The 23,145-nt window shown below is 43.5% G+C and overlaps 1 long non-coding RNA gene across 1 annotated transcript in view; it reads right to left on the bottom strand.

Annotated features, from left to right (window-relative positions):
- LOC128110038 (uncharacterized) overlaps positions 1 to 23,145 on the bottom strand; it is a 78,728-nt gene that overhangs the window by 3,928 nt on the left and 51,655 nt on the right. The window contains exon 3 of the long non-coding RNA XR_008218006.1: positions 806 to 954. This is a non-coding gene — a long non-coding RNA (uncharacterized LOC128110038). The remainder of the gene's footprint in view (positions 1 to 805; positions 955 to 23,145) is intronic.

Here is a 23,145-nt window from a genome sequence, read left to right as displayed (position 1 = left end):
TTGAATCTATCTCCTTTACCTTGAGTGATCTGTTTACCTCCACATGCAGGCGTGTTAATCAGGCACAGGAGTGTCTATCATCATCATCATCATCATCATCAACAATAACAACAACAACAACAACAACAAAAAACCAAGTGAGTCCTAACCTATCCCAATCCTCCTTCAAGGCACAGAGGAAAAGAGCAATAGAGGCATCTCACTGTCCCTTTTACAAGGTTCCACTCCGGTATCTTAAAGGATACCTTAAGGCCTCCAGCCATTGCTGAAGCCTGAGTTCACCTTAGCTTCTAGGAATAGCAGAGCCTCAGAGATAGTGAAGTGATGGGCTAGAACCCCACATCTCACCCCTTCTCAAGCATAGTCAAAAGCACTTGTGGGAACTAGATTGTCATCTCAAGCAGTAAGGACTTCCTTGGACCACCCTGAAGAATAAGTACCGAGATAATGAACAAGCGCCCCACACTTTAACCAAGGCTGCTTACTTATGCATGCCCTCACTTTCCATAAAGCTCATGTCATCACCCCCATCCCCTACCCCAGAGTCACTGGGTGCCTTTATCCGTACCTCCCAACATAGCCACATCAATTAAGTCTTTTCTGCCATTCATCATTTCTAGTCTCTTAAGTTGGGATGGTAGGATGGGTGGCTGGACCTAGTCTATCAGTATCCCAAGAGATTGGCCTTGTGCCTGGATACCCCAGAAACATTAGCAATTGCAATTCTGGAGATACACACTCAGATAGTCCTGACTGTGTGTTTCAAAGATGGCATTACAGCTAGAAGGTTTTTGTTTGTTTGTACCTTAGTTTTAAAGATGTTTCCTAGGTTGGATCCGACTTCTTGGCTCCAGGAATCCTCGAGTTGCAACTGTTGGGAGGAGGAGAGAGATTCTTCCTGCTGGGCATCCAGAGGTGAGGCTGGGTGAGGCCATCCTTCTGAGCCATTTGTCCCTGTGAGTAGAGAGCTTCCCAAGCTTTTAGCTGACCCACAAGAAATGTGAAAGAGCTTCTGAGACCAGCTAAGTCTGTGCCTCTAGGGTTTAATGTGCACACTCCATCCAGTAGTTCCTAATTGCCATCTTCCTGGGAGTCAGCTGAGTTGGAATTCCATTCACTTAAAACCTGGAATTCTGGGATGGCAAGACAGCTCAGTGTGTAAACACACACACACACACCACCACCAACAACAACAACATTGTAACAATAAAAATAGTAATAATGATGATAATGATAATAAAAACTCTAGGGTTCTGACCAAGCCTCCTCACCTTGAAAATAAGGAGTCTTAAGTGTGGTCCAGAGACCATACAAAGAACAGAAGGAAACTAATAGTGACTGTGAGAGACAGAGATGGAAACACGTGTGTCTTGGTATCATGGCATCATCTCAGAGGGTTTGCTTTCTGTTGGAAGGAGTCTTTACCCTCTGGAAAAATCTTCACTCTAGACCACATTAGGTTGATCAAATCACCATACTCCCATCAACTTTAATACCAGACCTGAATATTAAGAAGGTTCAGAAGAAATAGACACCATGGAGTAAGACATAGTCATCACTTGGCCAAGGGTTAACTTTCCTGTTTGTTAGAGACAGGCTGACTGTTTAGACAGGTTCCTGTGTTGACTAATAGAAGATACTGGTTAGAAGATACCAGAGATTAAGCTGTGTATGGTGATATTCCCAGCACTCAGGAACCTGAAGCAAGAAGGTCTTGGGTTTGAGGCCAATCTGAGTTGTGAAACCTGTCTAAGGAGAAACATGTGGACCAGGGGGATTAAACAATAGTTAAGATTACTGCCCAGTATAAAATACTGGTTTTTATTTTTCATCTTTTCTCTTCAAAACTAACCACCACCACCAAATCCGAGGCTCAGCTAGAGCACATGTTGCCAGTCAGCTTCTCCTGTGCCACCTTATTACCACGGAACCAAAAGCAACTGGGCCACCAGTCACGGGCTTTAACAAAACACCCAAGGCAATCGAGATAGAGAAAAGGTCGACTTTTGATTCACCAGTTTGACTCAGAGTCCACGGGTGGTGGGAACACTGTGGAGCAAAATGCTCACCTCACAGCCACAAAACAAAAGACAGAAGTGGGAAGGGCCAGGGTTCTGTAATCCCTGTGGAGAAAATACCCTCAGTGACCTAGAGCTTTCCCATAGGCTCCACCTCTAAAAGGTTCCACGACCATCCAATAGCACCAACCCAAGGAGCAAGGCTTTATCACTCACTCATGCCATTTAGTGCCCATACTATCCATCTTTCTCTATTTCAGAGTGGCGGTGAAGTCTTCTTATGCTTGCCACTACTGGTTCACTCCTGCTTCTCAGTGAGTGCACACCCTTCCATCCTTCAGCCTGAAGTCTTCTTCTCACCACCACCCTTGGCCTGCAGGACCCCTCATCAGAGGAGCTTGCTGTACTCCACTGTGCTCACTCTCTGCCAGGAAGAGGATTTAGACACCAAGAGGACAAGGATTATCAAAGCCCCATCTGGACTGCTCAGCAATGCGAGACTGCCTTGCTACCATGAGAACCAGCTGACCCATTTTGTAACACCCAAAGTGAGCCAAGGCTAGCTTGCTTGTTGAGATAAACCATCTTAGAAGATGTTCTTTCATGGTCAGGCAAAGATACAGGAACGGCAAGTCCTGGTGGTCACTCCTCTCCACCCCAGCTCCTTAACTCATGTCGAAGTACCAGAAGCAGAGGTTCCTTTTAGGTTCCCATGGAAATGATCTGCCCCGGAGAGCTGTGTTAGTCTTTCCATCGCTGTGACAAACACATGAGAGAAAGGTTTAAAGAGAAAAAATTTATTTTGGCTCATGATTTTAAAGGTTTCAGTCCATCATCGGCTACCGCCATTATTTCTGGTCTGTGATGAGGTAACCCTATCCTGGTAGACAGTGTGACAGTTGCAAGCTTCATGGAGATCAGGAAGTAGGGGGAGGAAGAAGGAAAGGGGAGGGGGAGAGGAGAGATAGGGGAGAGGGGTCCTGAGGTTAAAACCCATTTCCCCAGTTTCTGCCCACGGAAACCCCTGAACAGCAATAGTGCCCCTGGTTTCTCCCCAGTTGACTGTACTTAATCTGTGTGGACCACCAAGAAGTTTTGTGTCTATACTTTTCCTTGGGGAATAATTTCTTTTTCACTTCTTCAGGACAGCAGTAGAGTGCTCTGTCCCTCTTTGGGGTGGCAGTAGAGTCCATATTTACCAGCTCAGTAAATATCCCTGGCTGGCTGTGGGTGGTCTTCTCGTCGGCCTTTTGGGCTTCTGTTCATAAGCTCCAAAGGAATATGAAAAAAAAAAAGCAAAGGGCACTGAAACCAGGCAGGCTTCATCAGCCAATACCATGCGGAAGGGCGTGTCGGGAGGAAAAGCTAGGAAAAGGTGACATGGTTGATGCTTGGGGCTTAGTCACACAGGGACATTTTTCTGAGACTAAACTATCCAGAATCTTTCTTTCCTGCCAATCACTGGGGCAAGACTTGCATACCCTCCTGTTACTTCACCTAAGGCTCTTCCCAAGCTGGTCACCAATTAGTTTAGAAACTCTCTTCCCCTCTGGAAGTGGATTCTTAGCTGCAGAAGGCAGATCACCAGAGGAAAGGGCTTAGCTATAATGACAGTTCACCACCTGTCACCTTCAGGTTCTGTCTCCTTGCTCAAGCCAGCACTCTAGGGACCATTTCTGGATCGTCCCTCTGACTCAAACCTTCCCTCCCCCATGCCCTACTCACCATAATGTCCTACCAATCCAGTTTTACTGCGTGCATCTCCTTCACATCAGCCTATTTCCTGTTGTTTCCATACTGCCTCCCTCCAAGCCGTGCCTCTCACCTGCAAACTATCCACTCCCCGCCTGCCCCCTCCTCCACACACGTCTTTCCACATGTCCTTTCATTTGAAATCTGGATCTGGTGGTTCAGCCCTGTTATCCCAACTACTCAGGAGGCTCAGGCAGGATTACCACAAGTTCAGGGCTTGCCTAGGGAACAGAATGAGTTCAAGGCTAGCCTGGATAACTTAGCAATACCCTGTGTCAAAAATCAATCAGTTAATCATCTACCAGCAGGGAGTTGGTGAAATATAAAAGGGTCTAGCGTCTGCTTAGCATGATTCAACCTAGAGAAAGAGAGGGAAAGAAGGGTCCCATTGTTCCCGTTAAGGGCATGTTCCTAGTGACCTAACTTCCTCCCATTGGCCTCTCCTAAAGATTCTGCCAGCTCCCCACACCAAGTCTTATGGATGTGTGCCTTTGAAGAGTTAATGTAGTTACTTTTCTTATTGTTACGACAAAATATCTGAAAGATGCCACTTAAAGAAGTGTTTGTGTCAGCTCATAGTTGGAGACGACAGTCAGTCCTTCATGGTGGGGAAGGTATGGCGTCTGTAATGTGAGGTGGTTGGTCACACAGCATACATACTCAGGAAACAGATGAATTCTGGTGCTCAGCTAGCTCCATTTTCTCTCTTTTTATTTTATCTAGAACCGCAACCATAGGATGGTGCCATCCACATTCAGGATGGATCTTCCCTCCTTCCCTAAACCTCTCTTGAAACATCCTCACAGAGGTATCCAGAGGTATGTCACCTAGTCATTCTAATGCCAGTCAACCTGTTCCGGGGGACAGTCCAGGTCCAAACTATAGTACTCTGGTCTCTGCCCGACTCCCCAGTCTCATCAGCGGCACAGTGCCTGGTCCATAGAACGCTGATGTTTGGTGACTAATGGAAATGCCACATATAGTTGTTAGCTAAATGTATACATTTAAGAAATGAATGAGTCTACCTTCAGACTCCCCCGATAGGACTGTGCATTACCTCCCACACCATGCCTTCACAGCGTAGCAACAGACACAGGCTCTATTCGAAGTCAAGTGCTACCATGGGTCAGAGTTGCCATCCCAGGTAACTAAGCACTTTTCATCCATCCTACACCAACTCTTGTCTTTCTTCTCATAGCCCATCCTGACAAGGATTCCATAATCTTGTGCATTTATCTTTTTTATATACTTCAGCTGAATATGTTGAGTGAGAATGAATTCAATTGAGTTTTTGATTAGTTAATTATGGTTCTCTTGATGTATAATCTAATTTCTCAGGACTTAGGATCTTGGATATCTTAAGAATATTTTTTTTTTCATTTGCAGTGATGGTTCCTATACCACTCCACTACTATGCATCCCTTGGGGCCCTCTTCTCCTTCCTTGTATCTGCTGGTCAGAATGCCACCTGTTTCTATACCGTGGGTCTGAATGGGTTATCAGCCATCTCTCTAATACACTATTCTAGAATCACCAAAGTACTATTGAACTATGTTTCATAGTTAACATAGACCAAGCTTTATTACAGACCCAGAGTTTCCAGAAAACAAGAAGTTAGTAGGGCCCCTTTTCCTACCTGAACTCTCACCATTATGAAATGCATGATCAATTTGCTCTTTGAAGTTTTGACTAACAGTCACATAGAAGAATTCTAGCTCAGAATAAATCCTTTATGAATGAAGAAACGATTCAGATTTAACCTTCCCCATCAAAGCACGCCCTTTCTGGATGTGTTTTCCACTAGTTACGTTAATGGACTGCCCTTGTTTGTGTGGATTTGGTGTTTTTGAGACAAGGTCTCGTTCTGTGGTCCAAGGTGACTAGGAACTCAATTTGTAACCCAGTCTGGGCTTGAACTCACCACACTCCTCCTGACTCAGCATCGTGACTGCTGAGATTATAGACAAGAGCCACTGTGCCTGCTTAATGGGTTGCCTTTGAAACCAGGGCCAGTATTTATACAAACAGGCATCTTCCTGAATACTTTCCACTTTCTATATTTGGAAACTGACAGCCAAACACCAACCAAAACCTGTCTGACTGGAGGCAAATTTACTCCATGGGCTCCATGTCTGATCTGAGTTTCTATTGAGATGAAATATTCAACAGATCATTGATTGAATTCCGAAGTAGTCTCATTTTGTATATAAAAGCTATTAAGGTACATGGAAAACCTCACGACTTACACATTTTTCTCTAAGTGCCCTACCAATCAGATGGTAAAATAGCCTTGGCTGGAGTTAAATTAATATTTCTTTCATATTTGGAAAGCCAAATGAAAAATAGAAAATTGGCATGGAAGTCAGTGTGGAGTCTTCTTAAAAGACTGAAAAAATAGAACTAGCTCATGATTTCACTATAAGCTCCTGGATACACCTAGAGGGCTCCAAGTCAGCATATCACATAGATACCTCATGTCAGTGTAGATAGCTGTAGCGGTAACATTAGCCAGGAAATGGGACCAGCTAAGATGTCCACCAACAGATGAATGGATAAAGCAAATATGGTATATATATACAGTGCAATTTTATTCAGCCATAAAGAAAAAAAATCTTGTTTTCAAAGAAATGTATGGAACTGGAGATCATCACATTAAGCAAAATAAGCCAGACATAGAAATATGTTGTTCTCTTTCATATGTACAATTTAGGCTTAGATGTGTGTGTACATGCGTGTGCATGTGTGTGTATGTGTATGTATCTATGTGTCTGTGTGTGTGTATGTGTGTATATGTGTGTGTGTATGCATGTGTGCATGTGTGTGTGTGTGTGTCTTATTTAGGGTTTCTATTGCTGTGAAGAGACACCATGACCATGGCAACTCTTATAAAGAAAAACATTTTTTTTTTGTTTGTTTTTTGTTTTTTTGTTTTTTCGAGACAGGGTTTCTCTGTGTAGCTTTGCGCCTTTCCTGGAACTCACTTGGTAGCCCAGGCTGGCCTCGAACTCACAGAGATCTGCCTGCCTCTGCCTCCCGAGTGCTGGGATTAAAGGCGTGCGCCACCACCGCCCGGCTAAAGAAAAACATTTAATTGGGGCTGGCTTACAATTTCAGAGGTTTAGTCTACTATTGTCATGACAGGACGTGGTGGCACACAGGCAGACATGGTGCTGGAGAAGGAGCTGGGAGTTCTACATCTAGATCTACAGGCAACAGGAAGTGAACTGTCACACTGGGCATGACTTGAGCATAGGAGACCTCAAAACCCACCTCCACAGTGACACACTTCTTCCAACAAGGCCACAACTCCTAAGAGTGCCACTCCCTTATGGGGGTCATTTTCTTTCAAACCACCAGAGTGTGTGTCTGTATATATGTGTGTGTATGTGTGTGTGTATTTGTCTGTGTGTATATGCATATATGTGTGTATGTGTCTGTGTGCGTGTGTGTCTGTGTGTGCGTACTCATGTGTATGCACATGTATTTGTTGTGTGTGCATGCATGTGTGTATGTGTATTTAGGTATATGGATGTGAGTGTGTGAGTGTGTGTGTGTGTGTGTGTGTGTGTGTGTGTGTAGGCCATGAAAGTAGAGAAGGGTCTATGAGAGGAGAGGAAGAGATATTAAGGGAGAGAGATATTAAGGAAGGAAGAGGAGAAGAGAGGAATTGGAACATGTGGTAAGAAAGCAGAAGGGGGAACTGTTTGGGAACAGACCTTGCTGAGGCTCTAAACCGACACCCCACTACTGAACTTCACCTTCACCCATAGACAGGAGACAATATTATTTGTTTATCCTAGGCCATTCTTTCTTTTTTGCATTTCTTCCATTTATTGTTAGCATGTACTCACTGTATAAAATAATGAAAACAGTGTCACATTTCCATACATACATATCATTTTCTGTTACTTACTACCCCACTACCTTCTTTTTTACCCTCTATGGACTCCCGCTTCCTTTTCTGGGCATATTTATTTTAAAATATGTTTTTAGCTGGATGTGGTAGTGCACACTAGTAACTCCAGCACTCAAGAAGCTGAGGCAGGAGGATGGCATGCTTGAGACTAGCTTTAGCTACATAATGAAGCCTTGTCTCAAAAAGCCAAAAATACACATGTAATGCTTTCAAAATGTACTTCAGGCCACTTTAGTACATGTGACCATCTCCACTCTCTGGTTCCAGAACAATTCCTTACCCTGTATCCGTTAGTGGTCACTGTCCCTCCGTACCGCTCTCCCTGCCCCCACAGCCTGGCAGTCATTACTCTGGTTTTCATCACTATGGATTTTCCTAGCTAGGGAATTGCCTATAAATGGAACCACACACGTGTGGCTTTCACGGATCTCTTTTTTCACCTAGTGTTTTCAAGGCTCACCATGTTGTATCATGTGCCAGTAGTTTTTATGTACTGAAACATTATTGCTTTTTTTTTTTCTGGATTAATTTCCCTTCTTAAAGAATTCTTTCAAAAGTACATAAAACATCAGCATGAATTTTCCTGACACTCAGTGTGCTTAATCACACCTTCGTTCATACTCATGTTTAAATGAAATATTGGCTAAATATAAACGTTTAGATTCAAAGTTCCATATCTTCATTCTTTTGAAGATTGTTTCTCCATGACTGTCAACAATCCTGCTACCCGTCTGATTCTTGTTCCTGCTAAGGATTGCTTTTTCAGTACAGATAATGGAGTCCAGAACCCTATATCCATTATGTAGATGTCCGATGATTACTCTACCATTTAGCTCCACCCACTGCCTCATTCCTGTGCCCGGTAAAGTGATTTGCCCTTTCCATAAACTTGGAGAGTTTTCTCTCTGGCTTTGATTTTCTCCACTTGATACAATCCATCTCAATGCATATTTTCCTCTCCTTTGATGGGTTAGCATTGGATATGACCTTTGACTCTGAAGTTTCCCTTCTTTCTCTAATTCTAGAAAATTGTTCCTTACGTTGTTGATGTCACATGAGGGAATGGAGAGAGAGACTCCCTTCTGGGGTGATTTAGACCAGGAATGAACTCAAATTCCAATTCTCTGTTTCTCTCTGATTTTTCCATCTGTCTTTAGTTTATGGTCTGTGGCCTGTCTGTAGTCTGTCTGTTGTGTGTGTCTGATTGTCCTTGCCTGTCCCTGTTGCCTGCTCTGTATTTATTGAACAGCATAGAAAACATGATATGGGAATGAAATGAGGAAACTTTTTTTCCTGCAGAGATCTTTAACAGAGCTTCACAAGGAAAGAAGTGACTTTATTGACCCCAACTGACCCAGAACCACACTCAAAACTGCAAACAGATGTTTCCACCCTACATCCACATGTTGCTTCCAACATTTATGGGATATTTGTTGTTCAAGGTTGCTTTCAACCTGATGGCTGTTTTCAACAAATGATGAATGACCACAACTCTCTCTCTCTCTCTCTCTCTCTCTCTCTCTCTCTCTCTCTCTCTCTCTCTCTCTCTCTCTCCCTCCCTCCCTCCCTCCCTCCCTCCCTCCCTCCCTCCCTCCCTCTTTCTGTTCCTGTTCCTCTTCTCTTCCCTTTCCCTCTCTCTTTTTTCTCTCTCCCCCTGCTCTGGTCAGGGGCATGGAAAAGTACATAACTTAACATTAAAGCTATGCTGTAGCTGGAGTTTTCTCCAGTCCTGCCTGGCCCACAGTCAGGACAAATCTCTCTCACCCGCCAGTCCCACAGCCGCTCAGACTCAACCAAGTAAACACACAGAGACTTATATTGCTTACAAACTGTATGGCTGTGGCAGGCTTCTCGTTATCTAGTTCTTATATCTTAAATTAACCCATATCTATTAGTCTATAAGTTGCCACGTGGCTCATGGCTTACCGGTACCGTACATCTCACTTGTCATGGCAGCGGCTGGCAGCATCTCTCTGCCTCAGCCTTCCACTTCCCAGAATTCTCCTCTCTCCTTGTCCCGCCTATACTTCCTGCCTGGCTACTGACCAATCAGTGTTTTATTTATTAACCAATCAGAGCAACACATTTAACATAGAGAACATCCTACAGCACTATGCTTTAATTTAGGTTGTCAAAGCCGATTGTAGGGGAAGTGCTGCAAGGCATAGTAAGGTTGTTACATTGTTCTCTTAAAGGCAGATTAAACTTAAACACACACAGCACACAGTAGGACAGCAGGTGAAGAACATGGTCTTAAATGATCTCAAGGCATATTACTAACTTGTTTGCAAAGTCTTGAAAAAAGATCACTCTCTTTGAAGGGAAAAGGTGTTTCCATAAAAAAGACAATGCCACAGTTTCTTTAGCTATTTTTCTCCCTGTTTGGTTTTGACTCTTGTTTGGGATTTTCCATGATGCTCTCTGATGGTGACCATTTTGCTTCGATGCCACTTCACCTTTCTCTTTTCCTTTCCTTTCCTGGTTGCTTTCTCTGAGAATCCCCAACTTGGTCTTCTGGCTCACTGGCCCTTCCTTCATCTCTGTCAGTTCTGATTATTCTATCAATTCTGTTCAGTGAACATTTCCTTGATGACTCTGTGTATTGTAGTTCTAAGATTCCTAATAGTCTTATTATAGACACTTCTCTCTTTTGGGGGGGATATTAATCACACACATTTAAAAAAAATTGTATTCAACCTTGACATTCTTCTATTTTCCTTTTGGTCCTAGGGACTAAACATAGGGCCTCTTGAATGGGAGCTGGGTACTTTACCACTGAGCCACACCTCCAGCCCTTTCCCATTAATTTTGCTTTCTCTAGAAGCAAGTGTGTAGTTAGTGAGGGGGGAAGAGCAATGATCAAGAATTAAGTATAATGATATATACATCTGAAAATGTACAATGAAACCCATTACTTAGTACTATAATATAAATTTTTCACTTAAGGGCTAGGGAGATGGCCCAGTCACTAAAGGCTAGACTCACAACCAAAAGTTTCCTCTAAAAGTTTTAAAAAGGAAACTAGCATGGGGCTTTTATCCCCTTGGGGAAAGGTACCACAAAGGGGATGGGAGGTTGAAGCTGGAGGACCTCAGAGCCTAGCCCAAAAGCTAATGCGGTGGGGTGTGGTCTGCGGTCCAGAGCCTCTTGAATCTTTCCTTCCATTTATTTCTTCCTTTGCATGCGGTGTGGGACACATGTGCAGTGCCTGGGGAACCTGGGGCTGAGTGATAACTCCAGGACAGCAAGGCGGTGGTGGACTGCTGGCAGGAGCGTCTTCCTGCTCTACCCATGCCTGAGCCTTCCTGGGACAGAAATCCTGGGCGATCCCCTGGAGGACGGCTAACGCCCAAAAGAGGGAGAAGAGAAATAGGTGAGCCAGACCGCAACACAGGAGTGGCTCACCTCTGAGACAGACCCACTTCCAAGCCCACACCAGCCTGGAAAGCACAAGCAAGTCTTTCTTCTCTCCTCCTCCCAAAGCAAAGCCTGGGAGCCAACTTCAGACAATAAGGCAACTGTTCAGAGAGAACAGAAGTCATGGGAGAGGAGTCAAAGGTATGGTTCTGGTCTGTCATGCAGGGGAGCCAACACCACAAAGAGGGGCGGATGGGGAGACAGCACAGGAATGTTAGATGCATATAATCAATAGCCCTGAAAGGAGAAAATATGTTTAAGGCAACTGGTACTGTGTCATTAATGGATAAAGCATGGGTGTGTCTAGTGCAGAATCTGATTCATGATTTCATTTTATTGGGAGAGTTCCTGGGCTGGGGAGATGGTTCAGTGGAGAGATGCTTGCCTTGTAAGCACGAGGACCTAAGTCAGATCCCTAGAGTTCTTGGGGGGAGTGGGGGAGTGGGTGCAGTAGCATGGTCGTGTAATTCTAGCACCAGGGAGGTGAAGGCAGGTGGGTCCTTGGGGTTCACTAGCCAACCAGGCTAGCCTAATTGGTAAATCCTAGGCCAGGAAGAAAATTCTGTCTCAAAAAATAAACAACAAATAAATAAATAGGTGGGAAGCTCCTGAAAATGACACCCACATCCAAGGTTGTGCTCTGGCCTCCACACCCATGTGCACACATGTGCTCTTGCACACAAGCGAATGCACCCACACCCATACCCACTGCCCCACACATAGCTTTTAAGCGTAATACAAAACAGAAGGCCTAAATGAGAAGTAGGAGTGTTAAGAACAGCAAAGAATTACTTCTATAAAAGTAGATTTTATAATAGATAAATTCACTTGGGGAAGATATCTTTATTTGATGGAGTGTTTTCTTACTTGACAAAACATTCATCATAGGATTGCCTTAAAACTGAATCTCTAAAAATATGACTTCACATATCATAAATGTATTTACACTCCACTTCCCTGAGCTAATTTATTGCTTTGAATGAATCTAATCTGTATTGATATTCTGAGTGTTATCATAATGTAAAGGTGGCAAACAAATGTTCCTACTTCACCAGGAAGAAGAATTCAGCTTCGTGACAGTGTGAAGTGTTAGCACGGTGATAAGGAAGAACATGAAGATGGTAAGGGATGTCCCCCACACAGCGACACTCCCCATTCAATGTGTTGTTCCAACATCTTCATAAATCATTAAAGATTCTGGCTTAAGCAGAGTATTTGCAAAGTGAGAGAGTCAATGAGCCAAGACCCTGGGATAGTCAAAACTTCTGTACTTTACAAACACCCGCCCCCTTGCCATTGCACACTGAGATCTGAGAGGGATCCCCATGGCCACTTCGCGAAGTCCTTTCCTTTCCCACAGGTGGGGTCCAGGTTCCCAGGAAGCTGCAGACACTTGACTATGAACATGGGACCGGGAATATGCTCTCTGCCATGTCATTCAGCGTTCTTTCCACCACCTGGTGTGGTTTATTCTCCAGTGACGTCTTCACAAGTCTTTATTCATTCAGCTACTCCTTTATATTCAAGCTCAACTGAGTCTCCTGACCACTGTTTTCCAGGGTCAGTGGTCCACCATGTGCCAGTGCCATTTGCTGTGGGATGTTCTGTATGGCAAATGTGTTGCTCTGATTGGTCAATAAATAAAACACTGATTGGCCATTGGCTAGGCAGGAAGTGTAGGCGGGACAAGGAGGAGAATAAAGCTGGGAAGTGGAAGGCTGAGTCGGAGAGACACTGCCAGCCTCCACGATGACAAACAGCATGTGAAGATGTCGGTAAGCCACGAGCCATGTGACAAGGTATAGATTAATGGAAATGTATTAATTTAAGCTGTAAGAACAGTTAGCAAGAAGCCTGCCACGGCCATACAGTTTGTAACCAATATAAGTCTCTGTGTTTACTTGGTTGAGTCTGAGCGGCTGTGGGACTGGCAGGTGACAGAGATTTGTCCTGACTGTGGGCCAGGCAGGAAAACTCTAGCTACAACCATTTCTCTTTGTTGAGACACCCACCTCACCGAGTAAAGGCCATATCTCTTCCAGCGTCACACTGGATGGGACATATATTCAACATGTTTAGAAATCATATTCATGATATTCAATTCTATTAATGAGATGGTACAGGTGTCATTTGTGACTTCTACCACTGAGACCATAATTTTTAGAAATAAGAAGCATCGTGTGGGAAAATATTCTCACCGCTGGTGAAAAAAAAATCACGTTTTCACAGAGTTTGCAAACAGGGAAATATTTGTGGGTTTGTCTCATATGTTTTGCTTTTTTTGGCAAAAGCAAAAGGCAGTTTTCTCTGCAACGAAAACGGCCTTTCGTTTTCACCAATGCTTCACATCCATTTTTGCCAAGCAAAAAGCTGTTTTCCCAGGAGAAAACAGCTCAAGCTGAAATAAAAGGGAAGCACTATTTGTGAAAAATTTCCCTTTTTGAAGACAAAAATCACTTCACTCAATGCAAATGTCACCTGGGGGACTTCTCAGGAAGGAAGGTAATGGGAGGGGGCTGGCTAGGACACACATTGACATGAGTGTAGCTAGGAAATAGGAAAGTAAGTCCAAGGTCACATGGGGGGTTGATTTTAAATCATGTCCACACACACACACACACACACACACACACACACACACACACACACACAACACACACACACACACACACACATGCACGCATGCACGCACACACGCACACACACACACACCCCTCATACATTCAAAACAGTAAGGGTTTGTGGCAATTTTCATATATATATATTTACCACAAAAGGGGGAAAGAATGTGGTTTTATTTTAACCAAGGCTGTGATTAGTATACCAGTCTTAAAAATCAAGTATTTGCCGCTTTCCTGCATATGGCTTAGGTTGTTTCTTGGGTGGCAAACATGGAGTCTCCTTGACAAGATCGATCATGAATTTCCTGGAAACCTGAACCATGTCCATACCTAACCTAAGTCCCTCCCAAGACTTACACAACTAGCAGACCAGAAATCAATAATATTGATTGTCTAAGAAGGATTTTCTTGTTTCTGAATACATTTAAATTTAATGCATTTTAAAATTTTTTTAAATACATACAGAAAAAACAGCTTCGTGGAAAATCACAAGATCACATCTTACTGTGTTATATCTCAAAACTGCCTGGGAATACAACCTCATCAACTTTATTTGTGTGTGTGGGTGCCATTCTGGGGATTGAACTCAGGGCCTCCTGCATGCTAAGCAAGCACTCTGCCTCTGGACTTGAACTATAGCTCTAGGATCTCACTAAGCTGCCCAGGTTGAAGTTGAACTCACTCTATTGCTAACCCAGAAGGATCCTTCTCCCTCAGCCTAGCTTGTATTACAAGCCTATCACATCACTTTAATGTTTATTCACCATTATCCTTTCTATGTTTAAGGAGATTTTGAAGAACCATAATGCAGCATGCAACCAGCTCCAATACCTTGGACAGCGCCTGGGCACCCTGGGTTATCCCACACTCACTCAGTTGACTGGGATGTTGGATTAAGTGAACCTTCAGAAAACAGACGACCAAGAAAGAGAAAAGGAGTTGGCAAGGAAGGAAGCAGCATGAAAAACAGCACACTCCTGTTACTCAATCAGAGAATCAGAGCACTCTGGAAACCCCTAGGGCACCACTTGGAAGCCTTGGGCTTCCTGTCTCCTTGGGTGTCCCCGGAGGCTAGGCACTCCTGTGAGTCTACGTCAGCCAGATGGTAGCAAGACATCTGGAGTGTGTCTGGAGTGTGTCTACGGGTGCTGAGTTGTCCCTAACCAACAAAGGAAAATGGGCTGTGGCTGCAGTGGTTCGTGTGTGTGTGTGTGTGTGTGTGTGTGTGTGTGTGTGTGTGTGTGTGTGTGTATGGTGTTGCTAGCCCTCCAGTGCTCTAAGAACGGGTCTTGGGCTCAGCAAGTTCAGGACCCTTGTCTGTCACCCTTTCCTCTCCAAAGCGAATGTTAAGAAACTGACATTTATAAACACGACAAACACTTGCCACCAGTGAATCGTGCCCTGAATAAGGACACACGGGAGAACATCAGGAGTTTGGGATGAGAACTGGAGGCTGCTATACTGAGTGTTACCAACAGTAGGCATTCACTTACACTGAGCATGGCATTTATCATCATCAGCCCCACAAGGAGGGACCGCTGTTATCCATGCTTCACCATACAGACAGCAAGGTAGGAAAGTATCCTGTTTCCTCTTTAAGGTGCAGCCCCAGAACCTCTGCTTCTCAGTTCTCATTTGTGAGATGCAGCAGTTCATTTATATTCTGCTGGGCTTCTGCACATAAAATCCATCTCCGAGTGGGTGGAAGTAGCCCCAACTTACTTCCATGCTGTTCACAGAGTTATTTTCATTATTGGTACATTACATGCTATCTCTGTAACTCACTGTACTTGGAGAAACAAATGTTGGACTCTGGAAAGAGGAAAATCAGCTTAATTGCCTTAACTCTCTTGCCACCGCCAGGGTGGGTATTGTTCTCCATCATCACTCATCAAATGCATGCATCGCTAAGCCTGGGTCTGAACCTTCAATAATCCTGATAGGAAAATAGTCTAATGTAGATTTCAGCGGCAGAATTCTGCCCAATGCCCTCCATTCCTATGCACAAATTATGTAAATTAGAAAATGCGTGTGTTCCACATCTTCTGCTGAAAACTTACTTGCACATCATGCAAAGTTGCTTTTTGTGTCTTGTTGGTGTTTGTTTTGTTATAATGCTAGGGATTAAAGTCAGTACCTTCCACATCAGTGTACATACAGTCCACCATTGAACAATACCCCGACCCTCCTTTTTCCTATGTTTAAGATTTTTGTTTCAATCCTTAGCACTGGAAAGAAGATTTTAAGCATAATTTAATTTATGCATAGGTAAGGATTTGGTCCAGTTTCGGGGGAGAGAAAGCTCACACTTATCTGAGAACCCTCCATATGCTAAGCATTTTCACAGGTCTATTTCATCAGTTTTGTCTTGTGATGGTTAGTGTTAATTATCAGTTTGATCAAATCAACAATCACCTAGGAAGGAGACTCTGAGAATGTCTGTAACAGACTATTATGATTACATTAATTGAGATGGGAAGATCTATCCACTGTGAGTAGCATCATTCTCTTGCCAGGGGATTCTTGACTGTGAGAGTGGAGAAAGAGCTGAACACAAGTACACACATATGAAGGAATTCATTGTTCTTTGCTCTTGACTGTGAATGTCATGTCAATTTTTTCAAGCTCCTGCTGCCTGTACATCCCCATCATGAACTGGAACTATGAACTAAAATAAACTCTGCTTTCCTGAAGTTACTTTTGTCAGGGTGTTTTACAACAGCAAAAGAAACTCCTGAAGTTACTTTTGTCAGGGTGTTTTACAACAGCAAAAGAAACTAAGGCCAGCTCTGGGTGGCGAATCTTACTAATTGTATGGTACGGATAAGGAAAGAGAGGAATGGAGAGGTGAAGTCCCTTGTCAACACCTGCGCAGTTAATAAGTGGAAGAGCCAACATCTAAACCCAGGGCTGCCACTTTTCATATCTGTGTCCTTTCTGATCTATTGCACAACCTTTCCTAGTGTGCAGGGCCCATGGGACAAGCGCTAAAGTCCAGAAACCTTTCAGAGGCAGTGGAAGATAACAGCTGGACCCTGTTCAGGAAATTGTGAATGCAGTCTGTTCTGAGCCACACATCCACCTGGTTCTTGCTTTATAGATAACAGAAGCACACTTGGATCATTACACATACTTTCTCTCATGTTTATCATGTGTTTTAATGTCCCATTAGCCTTAAATTATTCTTTCACATCTGACATGCGTTTTCTGCTTCTAGAAACAACAGGATCTACTGAGATGGCTGCCCCAAACATCCATCTTTAACATCAGGATCTCAGGGCTTCGGGATATAGCTCAGTGGTAGAGTGTGTGCTTAAGTGTTTTAGCTATAGCAGAGATAGAGATAGAGGAGATAAACAGATAGATAGATAGACAGATAGATTGGTAGATAGATAGATAGATAGATAGATAGATAGATAGATAGATAAATAGACAGATAGATTGGTAGATAGATAGATAGATAGATAGATAGATAGATAGATAGATAGATAGATAGACAGAAAGATCCTCAGAGATGAGAGCCATGTCTCCATAGCCACATGGGTCACGTGTTGAGCATCAATGATAGACTCTGTTACTTATTGATAAATCTTAGACAAATTGCTTCTCTTTGTATGTTTTAGTCACCTCATCTGTAAAATTAGAAATAGTAACAGTACATCCTTCACAGGCTCATCTGGGGACATCATGAATTAATGTACCAGCCCTTGGGAGACACCTGACCTTTGCAAGGGCCCTCAGTCTTTGTTGCCCTGTGGCAACAATCCTAGAAGGGAGTCCTTTCTTCCCAAAGAGCCATGGCATGACTGGCCAGGAGTCTGAAGACACGTACACTGACTAGGTGTGGGAGATGTGGTGGTTTTGTTTTCTGTTTAGTGTGCCTTGAGACAGTCCTGGGTTCTTCCTGTGTAGTTATGGGTTTATTCTTGCTTTCATGCCTCTGGTACTCAGGAAAGGTCGAGGTATAGATGCTGATTATACTCTTTGACTGAGAACAGAATCTACATCAGAGCCTTCCCCTTGACTTCCCTGGCATCTGTCTTGACAATACCTCATTCCACTTCACTGTTAATAACTTACATAGTGTGGTCTACTCAATAACCCACACCATGGTTCTGGGATGTGTTCTGTGTCCTATAATGGTTTTACAGGACCCAAAAGAATTACAGAATGAAGAAATGAAGCCAATGACCTCCCAGATGCATCCTTTCGTTAGTTTTCCAATTTCTTCTATACCTACAAGAACCAATCCATTGATATGGTGCCCTTTTCAATGTAGAATCCATGATACATGGGCATATTTAGATGGCTTTGCTCAATCTGATGATGCTTACTATATTCTGATAGCTCAGCATACTTACAGTTAAGAAATGTACTTTATCTACGTGTGGTGGCACTTGTCTTTAAACCCAGCACTTGGGAGACAGAAGCAGGCAGGTCTCTTGTGAGTCTGAAGCCATCCTGGTCTACATAGTTAGTTCTAAGCCAGACAGAGTTACATAGGGAGATCTCGATCTCAAGGAAAAAAAGGAAAAAGAAAAAAGGAGGGAGGGAGAGAGAGAGAACGGGGAGGGAGGGAGAGAAGGAAGGAGGAAAGGAAGGACGGAAGGAAGGAAGGAAGGAAGGAAGGAAGGAAGGAAGGAAGGAAGGAAGGAAGGACAGCTTAGTGACACAATGCTGAGGACCCTAGCCCCAGGACAGAAGCCCCAGACAAAACCAAAATAAACATGTGTAATGAGATCTTTCTTTAAAATGTTGCCCAGCAAAAAATCTTGGCCCACCTTTAGGGCCCCAGTGTCACTCTCAGCCCTGGAGAGAGGCCAAGAACAGAGCAGACATGTCTGCTGCTCTTGTAAAATGACAAGTTAGGGGAGGGAAGAGTCAAACACAGGCGGCCATACACAGAGCATTGTATTGGGTGCTCTGAAGAACACACAGGAGGAGGAGAGAGTAGGATGTGGGGAATATGATGGAGCAAGTCTTGAGGGTGTGTGTACCAGGGCTGTTTGAAATGGGCAATGTCCTTTCGGCAGCAATGATGTTCAAGATGGCGCCTAGAGAAAGTGAAGAACCAGCACTAAGATAGAAGGCAGAAGAAACAGTACAGTAGAGGACAAGATAGAAAAAGAGCATAATATTTATGTTGGAGAAAGCACACCTATGTGATCAGACCTAGGAAGCCAGGGGCAGAGCCCATGGTTGTCAGTGTAGACACTTGTAGTATAAGGCTGGTCGTGGTGGCCATTGTCAGTCTCTGTGGTGATGACTAACATGTCCAAACCTTGCACTGCAGGCTAGATCCAATGACACAAGGGTCCTTCTTTCCCTTCTTAGGGTAGATATTTCTTCCAACTTTAAACACCAGAAATTCCCAACAACGCCAAAGAAAACAGAGAATCATCGGAAGGAATCACTTCCCTTATTTTATTATTTTATTGTTTTGGGGATCAGATCTCATTGTGTAGCCCCAGCTAGCCTCAAGCTTGCTATCCTTCAGCCTCTCCTTCCCGAATTCTGGGATTCCAGACAGGGGCAGCCAATCCGCATTCAGGAATCAAGTTTTAGATACTTTGCCAAGAGCTAGATGGGAAGAGAAGAAAATAGATCTTCAGTTCTGGTGTTCCTATTTTTAAAGTTGTGGTGGCTTTCATCTGGTCTGTTATGAAGACAAAGATGGCCAGGGAACGGCGATTCAAGCTTCTTTGGATAACGCATTTAATTGCTTTAACATGAAGTATTGGTATCAGAAAAGGAAAGTTAATCTGTTGCAGACACATTCAAAATTCCAGACACAATCCATCAATTCTCTCACAGAAATAACAGCTTTCCCCTTGTCTGGCGATCGGAACGTAAATGAAGATGAGGTGCTTAGAGCTAGGTTTGCTGCTATGTGCTGAAAATTCAAAGGCCAATGTTAACAAGCAAAAGCTCGAGGAAGGGGTGGCACAAGTCCCTTTGATGAACTGAGTGTGAAATGAAACTTCAGCAAACTGCTCCGTACAACTCACTCACTTAAGCGCTAAGTGTCACCGCCCAGTTTTAAAGCACTGATTTCTCCTAGAATGCCGTCCAAACTGTTAGACTAAGTAACTAATGGAGGAACAGTTAAGAGATGAATGCGTGGTGTTTGTGGGGTCTTTTCCTTTTGTTGCTTCCATTTTGTCTAAAGCTTTGACTCTGCTCCTTCCAACACCTCAAAAAGAAAAGAATGGGGAGACCCTCTTCTGTGGAAGACTATATGAGAACACTCTCGCACCTCCATGAGCAGGAGGAAGAGAAACCAGTGATTTAGGAATCAGAGCTTCCTCTCAGCCAGATTTAATTAAATACTGAAATGTTAATGCTCACTTGTCAGTGCACTCTTTAATTACCTCGAAAGCAATACACTCCCCCACGCTCATTTTCCAGATGACAAAATTGAAAATCAAGATTTATGAAATAACCACCAGGACAATTAGGACAAGGTCCTCTACACTCTCTAGTCTGGGGGAAAAATCATCTCACCTTCCCTCAGTCTTATGAGGCCAGTGCTCATCATGGAACCTTCCCTGTGAACTGTCCTAGAAATAATGACCTCCCCAACCTTCCAGAATAAAATCATTTTTTTTCTAATACTTTCTGTGAGAATGAGCTCTAAATAAAAACTTAAAAAACACACCACACATTGCTTCTCCATATTTCCATCTTCTGCATTTACATCAGAAATGAATTTGAATTTAAGAAGCACAGCAACTTAACATTTTAAGGACACATTAGCCTCATTACCTAATACAAAATGCTGCTCCTCCAGCTATCATTCTGAGGGTTTCCTTTCAATTACATTGATCTTTTCTTTGTCACCAGAAGCCAGTCTTCTGAGGGAAGGGTAACCGTGCACAGAACTGCTTTGGCAGGCTGGTTGCTGCATTCATTCACTCACCATCTTTTGCAGATACCAAGAGGGCCGAAATGAAAGGATGAGCTAAGGTGACTGAGGAAAGCGTTTGGTGGGTAAACTCTAAAACCATGTGGCAAATGGCCACCTCTGTGAGGAACTGTGTAGAAAGAAGCCAGGCTCTTGTGGGACTTCTGGGGTTTTGACAGATGAGCAATTTCATTTCACTCTTCGGTGGCGAAGGGTCACGGCCAACGCCAATCTAAAGACTTGGGAATGAAAAGCATGCTAGCAATGCATTCTTATTTTGCAGCCAGGAGCCTCCTTTCACTCCCCCAAAAGACACTTTAGCCAGTGGCTTGTCACCCTCTCAGTCTCAGGAAGTGCTCCTTCATGTCAATTTCAGTCTTCCATTTTTTTATGACAATTACATTTGAATCATAAATACTCATAATTTTTTGTGGGAGGGTTTGGAGTTTTTGTATTATATTTTAATGTTTAAATTTATCATCTTATAGTGATTATACATAATAATGTGTTTTGTGACATATCCTTACCTGTCTGTATATGATGAATTCTGGTCATATTCACCTCCATTACCTGCCTTTGTGTCCTCACATGCTGCTGACCCTGTTCCTCCTCTCAACCGATTTCCTTCTATTTTCGTGTGTGTGTGTGTGTGTGTGTGTGTGTGTGTGTGTGTGTGTGTGTATAAATTATTTTAATTAGTTGGGTTACTCTTGCTGTGATGAAGCACCATAGCCAAAGAAACTTGGGGAGGAAAGGGTTTATTTGACCTATGCTTCCACATCACAGTTTATCATCAAAAGAAGATAAGACAGGAACTTAAACAGGGCAAGGACCAGGAGCTGAAGCAGAAGCCATGGAGGGGTACTGCCTACTGGCTTGCTCCTCATGGCTTGCTCAGCCTGCTTTCTTATAGAACCTAGAACCACCAGCCCAAGGATGTCATCATACATCATGGGCTGGGCCCTCCCCAACTGATCACTAATTAAGAAAATGTCCCATAGACTTGCCTATAGACCAATCTTATGGAGGCCTTTTCTCAACTGAGGCTTCTTCCTCTTTGATGACTCTAGCTTGTGTCAAGTTGATATAAAACTAACCTGTAGGAACATGGGTAAGAGATTATTTACAGGAGCATGGAAAATTTACCAGAAAATGTCTCTCTCTCCCCAGCAACCACAGACTGGTCACAGATGATAAGGGGTGAGCAGACCCTTATGAGTCCCTCTGTCCTCTGTGGTGAGATGTTGGCAGACTCAGTTTAGCATAAGACTTGTGCAGGTGATTACAGCTGCCAAGCGGTCAAAAGTACAATGGCCATGCCATGTTGGGAGACACATTCCACAACATTCCACCCTTTCCTCTGGCTCTTGCATTCTGTCTACTCTCTCTTCTGTGCCGTTCCCTGAGCTGAGGAGGGTGGGGTGGTATAGATGTTTCATTTAGGGCTAAGTATGCAGCAGTTGGTTATTTGTAGCATTTTAACCAGTTGTGAGTCTCTGCAGTAACTACCATCTACTGCAAAAAGAAGTGTCTGACAAAAACGGACACCATTATTGATGAGCATATACATGCATATTTAGAAAGCAATTCAGTAGACAGGTCTCATCCATTTAGCCTAACAGCAGCAGTAGCCTCTCCACTAGGGTCATTGACCTTCCCAGCCACAGGCTTTTGATAAGATTTATAGTACCAGACATGAAGTTCCTCCTGTGGCCAAGAACCTCAAATCCAATCAGAAAGTGTTTACCTCCTAACAGTCACACCACTATGGCATGGTGGGCACATTGTGCCTGGCAAGTCAGGACTGCAGCACCCAGGGTCCCCAATTGAGTAAGACTGTTGATGACAATTCCCCCCTACGGCCTCCACAGCACTTTCTGGCACTGTGAAATCTAGCCAGCAGGGAGGAAGCTTCCAGATGAGTTCCAGCTTTATTTCCCCATGTTCTGCAACCAAAGCATGGGCTGTCTTCAGCATCAGGGTCTTACCATCTAGTTTTCGTTAGCAATCAACGGCAGTGGAAATAGTTTGTACTGTTTCGGCAGCCAACCACTCATAAGGAGGTAGCCTATCTCTGGCACTGGGATTTTCATTTAATAACCTTATGGCTTCTGGGAGCAGCTTTAGCCAATTATACAAGGTTCCCCCAATCCAACTCGCTCTTACTTTTAAAGCTTTCATACATGTTTATGTTGTGTGTGAAGCATATTCCCCTCATGTCCCTCACCTTCCTTTTTCTACCCCGTCCCTCTTCCCATATGGGTCTCCTTAAAGTTTTACTTGTATTTTCAGGCCAAGTACACACACACACACAGACATACACACACAGACACACACGTATATGTAGTGATGGATATATGATTTTGTGTATCTATACAAAATCTAGGAACTACAAATGAGAGAACATTATATTTGTCTTTTTATGATTAGTTTAATTCATTAAATATGTTTATCTACAGTCACATCCATTCCATTTTCCTGAAAATGACATGACTTCTTTATGACTAAAAAAAAAAA

Source organism: Peromyscus californicus, unplaced genomic scaffold (assembly GCF_007827085.1).
Source record: "Peromyscus californicus insignis strain IS unplaced genomic scaffold, ASM782708v3 Scaffold_14__1_contigs__length_90479793_seg_2, whole genome shotgun sequence".
NCBI classification, from domain to species: Eukaryota; Metazoa; Chordata; class Mammalia; order Rodentia; family Cricetidae; genus Peromyscus; species Peromyscus californicus.
The sequence above is the reverse complement of the archived record's forward strand: the minus strand, read 5'-3'. Positions and strand labels throughout refer to the sequence as shown.